The sequence below is a fragment of the Triticum dicoccoides genome, unplaced genomic scaffold (assembly GCF_002162155.2).
Source record: "Triticum dicoccoides isolate Atlit2015 ecotype Zavitan unplaced genomic scaffold, WEW_v2.0 scaffold147889, whole genome shotgun sequence".
Taxonomy (NCBI): Eukaryota; Viridiplantae; Streptophyta; class Magnoliopsida; order Poales; family Poaceae; genus Triticum; species Triticum dicoccoides.
The window spans coordinates 1-6,254 of NW_021205241.1; the positions used below are offsets into that span (position 1 = coordinate 1).

The 6,254-nt window shown below is 42.1% G+C and overlaps 1 pseudogene; it reads right to left on the bottom strand.

Moving 5' to 3' along the window:
- Window positions 1-7: 7 nt before the first annotated feature.
- LOC119343943 lies at window positions 8-2,807 on the bottom strand (annotated as a pseudogene).
- Window positions 2,808-6,254: the final 3,447 nt, after the last annotated feature.

Below are 6,254 nucleotides of genomic sequence, written 5' to 3' on the forward strand. Positions count from 1 at the left end.
GTAAAATGTTGTTGCTAGTGACATCTCGATGGATTATAGGTGGACTGCATTCGTGGTGCAAATAAGATATTGCCTGAGCCACATCAGTTGCAAGAGCAATTCTCTTCTTCCAATCTAATTCCTTTGCTAGCTCCTCATTTTCTAATGTCCCATGGAGACTTCCCTGCTGAATGTAGTCATAGACGAGAAATTTATACGCTCGATTGGAGCAGAATCCATACATTTTGACAATGCTTTGTTGTCGAATCTGTGATAAGATTTCCATTTCACTACGGAATCTTCTTTCATCGTCCAACTCTTCTTCGGTCTGATGAAGCTTCTTCACAGCAACTAGCTGCCCGTCTTGGAGCTCTGCCTTATAGACTTTGCCGTATCCTCCTGTTCCAATGATGTACTTATCATCGAAGTCTTCTGTTGCCCTTATAATGTCATCAAATGCTAATCTTCCATCAAAATTCCAAACAGAGAATAGGTCCCTTCCTTCAGCAGTAACAATTTCTTGTGGTTTTCTCTTGTTACGCCTAAGCATTATTATGACAACAATTGCGGCAACAATGCCGAAACCCACAACAAGAACAATAGGCAAAAGCAAACCAAGTGTATTTCGTTTATGGCGACCAACTGCTACTGGAGTTGAATAACAAGGTGGGAGGCCAGAGATGTTACCACATAGACCTTGAAGAAACCAACTCGCCGAAGCATTTTGGAGTAGCCGTGTTGATGGGCCGATTGGTCCTTCCAAGTCATTGTAGGACACATCAAGTGTTCAAAGGCTCACCATGCTTGCAAAGGAGGACGGAATGCTGCCACTGAACTGATTATATGATAAATTCAGAAATTCTAGCATCTCTAACTTCCCAAGTTGCTGTGGCAACACACCGCTGAGTTTATTGTTGCTCACATCTAACATGATCTGCAGGGCTGCTAAATTTCCAATTGCACCAGGCAAACTCCCACTGAAGTTGTTGTTGTTGATCTTCAGGGACTGTAGTTTCATGCAGACCCCTAGTTCGTCTGGTATTGAACCACCCAGTCTGTTCCCGGATATATCAAGGTGTCCTAGATTGCTCAGCTTTACTATCTGGGTAGGAATGGATCCAGATAATTAGTTCGATGATAAGTTCAGGCTGTATAGGTTTGCTAAAGTGCAGATTTCTGGTGGAATCTCACCGCTGAGATGATTAGAATGAAGTTTTAGGTCTACTAGGTTGGACAATTTAGAAAGGATTGGAGGTATGGAACCTGTGATCATATTTCGTGATAGGTATAGTATCGTTAGTTGAGTACATGCACATAGATTTGGTGAGATCTGTCCAGTGAGTCTATTTGATGACAAGACCATCCATATGAGTTGCGGATACACACCAAAATGTTGAGATACATCTCCTGTTAGTTTGTTCGAGTGAAGGTCAATTTTAACCAAACTCGTACATGTCTTTAAACTAATTGGAACGGGGCCACTGAACATATTAGAAGAGGCCATGAGTTCTTGAAGTCTGCCACCTAAACATATATTTCCGGGTAAATGTCCTGAAAGTGAGTGGTTAGTCAGTGCAAGTTCAACAAGGTTGATGAGATCTCCAAATTCTTGAGGAAGAGAGCCTGATAATTTGTTATCAAAGATTTGCATTATTTGGATGCTTTGCAACTTTCCAAAAGTTTTTGGTATTGATCCCGAAATTTGGTTCTGAAACAAGGCTAAATATTCGAGGTTCATTAGATTGCCAATTTCCTCGGGGATAGAACCGGTTATCTGATTTCCAGAGAGGGTCAGTTCTACTAGCTTGGTTATATATCCTAAGATGCTAGGAATAGAGCCAGATATTTGGTTGTCATCCAATTGTAAAACCTGGAGATTTTGCAAGATGCCCAACTCTAAAGGTATTGGACCTCCGATTTGATTTGTATAGAGAAAAAGCTCATTGAGCATAGCAAGGTTCCCTATTTCTGGGGGTATTGAACCTGTGATTTGATTTTCATAGAGAATAAGCTCGGTCATCTTAGTGAGATTTGTTATGGAGATTGGAATTGGACCTGAAAAATCATTTGCACTAAGATGAAGACTTTGGAAATGGGCTAGCCTGTCTAGTTCTTGGGGTATAGGCCCTGAAAGTTGATTACCAAACAGGTATAAAGTATTTAGTTGGGTCAAATTTCCAAGGGTTTTCGGTAACAGGACACTTAAGGTGGTGTTACTCAGCTGTAGAAGTTGTAGTTTGACAAGCCTTCCAATCTCCTCAGGAATGGGACCTAAGACCATGTTTTGGTGGATGATAAGTTCAGTTAACATTGTTAGGTTACCCAAAGACGGAGGGATATGTCCGGTGAATCTGTTAAATGAGAGGTCAAGCAGCCTGAGACTTTGAAGTTCTCCTATCTCTTTAGGAATTCTTCCTGTGAGCTGGTTCTGCTGAATGTCAAGTACCGAAAGTGCTGACAGGGACCTGATACTAGTGGGCAGTGCACCATGATGACTATTGTTGTGAAGGTCAATGAATGCAAGGGGATGGAAGAGCCGAGAAGTTGAGCTCACCAAGCTGGCCACGGATGCCAGCACCCGGCAGGGAGATGTTGGTTACCACTGAGGGCATGCAGCGACCATGGCGAACAACCATGCACATGATGCCCGTCCAGTTGCAGGGGCTAGTGTTTTCCTGCCAAGAGCTCATCTGCAGTGGTGGACTTGCAAGTGTAGCTTTCCAGTGGAGGAGGGCCATTTGTTGAGACCTCAGTGAGATCCCTCCATGGTGTGCTCCATGTGCTTCTTCCAAGAGAAGAAGGCATGGCACCAGCAGTAGGCAGAGGCACAACAGTTTTGTTCATAAGCATGGAGATTTATCAAAGTAGCTAGCTGGCACCTCATCTGTGTCTAGATTGTTAGAAAGGAAAAAATGACGCTACAGGCAGGCCACATCATCAAATTAAACTAGCTATCACCATAGTTAAGTAGCAAGCAGAGCCTGAATAATGAACTATCTAAGAGAATAAGTACACAGAAACGAGATAGAATTGACGCAAGCAATTCCGCAAGAAGACCCACGGCCGGGCTTACTTTAATTCTGAATCATACACAGAAAGCAATTCTCGCAGAACCATGTGTATGCGATCCAGTCAAGTGAGGCTGAATCCGAACCAACTTATTTTTTTTTAGAACTTATTTGGAGGCACCGAATTAATAAGATGGAAATCAGAGCATATATGCAAATTAGTTAGTACTTGTAGGTCTTGGTTGGGCAAGAAAGAAAGTCGGGAAATCATTTTGCCACATCCGATGAGTTGAGTTCACAGGGTGCAGTTATTAATAGATAACACCAATCTAAAATCTGTTCAACTAGAAATACAACTCAGTATTTTCTGCAACCATAGGCAAAAAGCTTACTTTCTGCTAGTACTAGCTAGGAGAATGGCTTTACAACATTAACGAACTTTGAGCACTTTCTGCTGTATCTGTCGAAAACTTAACTGTGTGTTGTTCATAAGCATGGAGATTTATTAAAGTAGCTACCTTGCACCTTATCTGTCTCTAGATTGTTATGTTAGAAAGAAAAAATGACGCTGCAGGCAGGCCACATCATTAAATTAAACTAGCTACCACCATGATTAAGTAGAAGAGGCTGAATGATGAGCTAGAATTGAAGCAAACAATTATGCAAGCAGAATTACTACTAATTGCTGAATCTGAAAATGAAAAGCAGAGCATATATGCAAATTAGTTAGTACGTACTTGTAGATCTTGGTTGGGAAAGAAAGAAAGGAGGGAAATCAATCAATCATTTTGCCAGCCACAGCCGATGAGTTGAGTTGAGTTCACAGGGCCAATCTAATATCTGTCTGTTCAACTAGAAATACTACTCGTACTATTTGCTGCAAAATTCTACTCCCTCCGTTCCAAAATATTTGTCTTTCTAGACATTTCAAATGGACTATAACATACAGATGTATATAGACATATTTTAGAGTGTAGATTCACTCATTTTGCTCCGTATGTAGTCACTTATTGGAATTTTGTTGGAATCTCTAGAAAGACAAATATTTAGGAACGGAGGAAGTACTTCCTAGCAGTAAGTATGAGAATGGCTTTACAACATTCACGGACTTTATGGATGATACAACAAAGAATGTGGTGTGGTTTCCCCTATCAAGAAAAAGAAAGCGAATCGAAAGAAAAAAACAAACCGTGTACATGTCGAATCGGGTCGGGGAAAGGGGTCGGGAGAAGCGAAAAACGGCGGTACCTTGAGCACGACGACCTCGGAGATAGAAACGACAGTAGCCGCCGCCGGTCGACCTCGCCGGAGAGGCGGAGGAGAGTGACGCCGCTAGCTTCTTTGATTCGGGGGAGGGGAGAGTGTAGCAAACCCTAGCTAGCTAGTCTCTCGCTGGCAGCGCATTTCTCCAGCGGAGCAGAGGAAGATGTGGGCTGCCTCCCTCCTCACATGGGCCATCCTGGAAGTGGAATGTCTACGGCCCGATGGGGCGCTGTTTTCGGCTTTCTAGACCTTTTTTGTTTATGAAAACACCGATTTTTTTCTTTCTAAAAGTAATAAAACAATAAAAAAAACTATAAAATTTCCTGTAACATTTTCCATTTCTCAATTTTTCTTTCACATTTTCAAATAAATGTTCACGGTTTCAAAAATTGCCCGGAATTTCATAAATGTTCACAACTTCAACAAATTTGTTTATGCTTTAAAAAAATATTTTTCACACATTCAAGGAATGTTCGTGCTTTCAAAAACTATTTTCAGTTTTTAAAACATGATTTCCTGTGTTTGAACATTTATTCATAAATTCAAAATTGTTCGCACTTTTTCAAAACATACACTTTAAAAAAATGTTCCTCAATTTGTTTTAGAAATGTCTACTACAGTAATTGATTCCGGTTCACTACATTGGCAAGGGATGATTCGCTACAGTTCCGATTTGCTATAATGGTGTTGTTCGGTTTTGTGCCTCCGGTTGGTTCAATAAGGTACACCCCGCCTTACATTCAACAGCACTTGTCAGCTCCGGTGGCTAGGAACACGCATCCACCAGCGTCTCGTTACCGGGTCGATTCCTCTACACGCGTTGCGCTTTTTTTATGATTTTTTTCGTCCCACAGTATCGCTTGATGTGATACCGCCCAATGGGTGAATAACTTGGGTAATCAATACATGAGGAGATGAAGATTTATCTCTATGTTTACTCCCTGATAAGAAACCTAATCACCATTGGAGAGATGTTGGTAACCATGAAGTTCCTCCAACACCACCGAAGGCTCGTGTTCTTCTCCACAAAGTTGGCTCTCAATCGTCACGTCTAGCTGCATCCTCCACTTCGAAGATGGCAAGTTTCACAATGAAGCTGCATGGTGCCCCCATGTGTGTGTTTTTTTTGGTATGTAAGGACAATCCCTATGGATTAGTGTTTGTATTGAGTTATACTTGAAGGTTTATCCATAGGCAATAATGCTTGGAGACCATATGTTCGATTCAAAGTTGAAAGAAGAGGACAATGAAAGAAGATGGAGTCCTTGTGTGCGACTCAAAGGTTGTCTTGCTCTAGCTTGTGAGTTAAGTCATGGAGGATCAAGATCCGGAGAAGATGATTACAAGAGAAGAGTTCAAATGAAGAATGCATTATATATCTCAAAACACTGTGATATGATGTACGTACACGTCTATGGGTGACGATAGTACTGTACGCGACCATGCCATCGCCATAGCCTCACTGTGTGCCCACCACTCCTTACCAAACTACTTTTCCGCGTTGATGCCACACCATGTTGCTTTTCCGGTAACTTGTGGCCCTGCTGCATCTCTATCGTCATCAACTCCATGCTCATGAACCATTTTTGCAGCATCCCGCCAATGAGCCGCTATTGTCAACCGTTGGGCGATGTTGCGCGTACGTCACGTCGCCATGGCTATTCAGGTTCAACATGGCGTGATGTACTTGTGTTTATGGATAGTCTTCGAGTGGATCACATGTGTGACGTCTCTGTCATAGCATTGTGGTTGCCCGATTGTTGGTCTCCGACCGCCACTTATGCTTTTTTGGGTCATGTGTCTGGACGCGATTCTTATATCGAGTGATTTGCTTAACACGCATAGAAAACATAGAATTAACAAGTTGGATAATCGATACAACGACCCTAGTAGCGTGGCAAAGCGCCCGGCCGCTTCTTATACCTTGTTAAAAGTGAAAGCACATCACAAATGTCCCGAGTGCTACATCTTCCTTCCGCTCACCTGCTGTCAAATCGGGAAAAA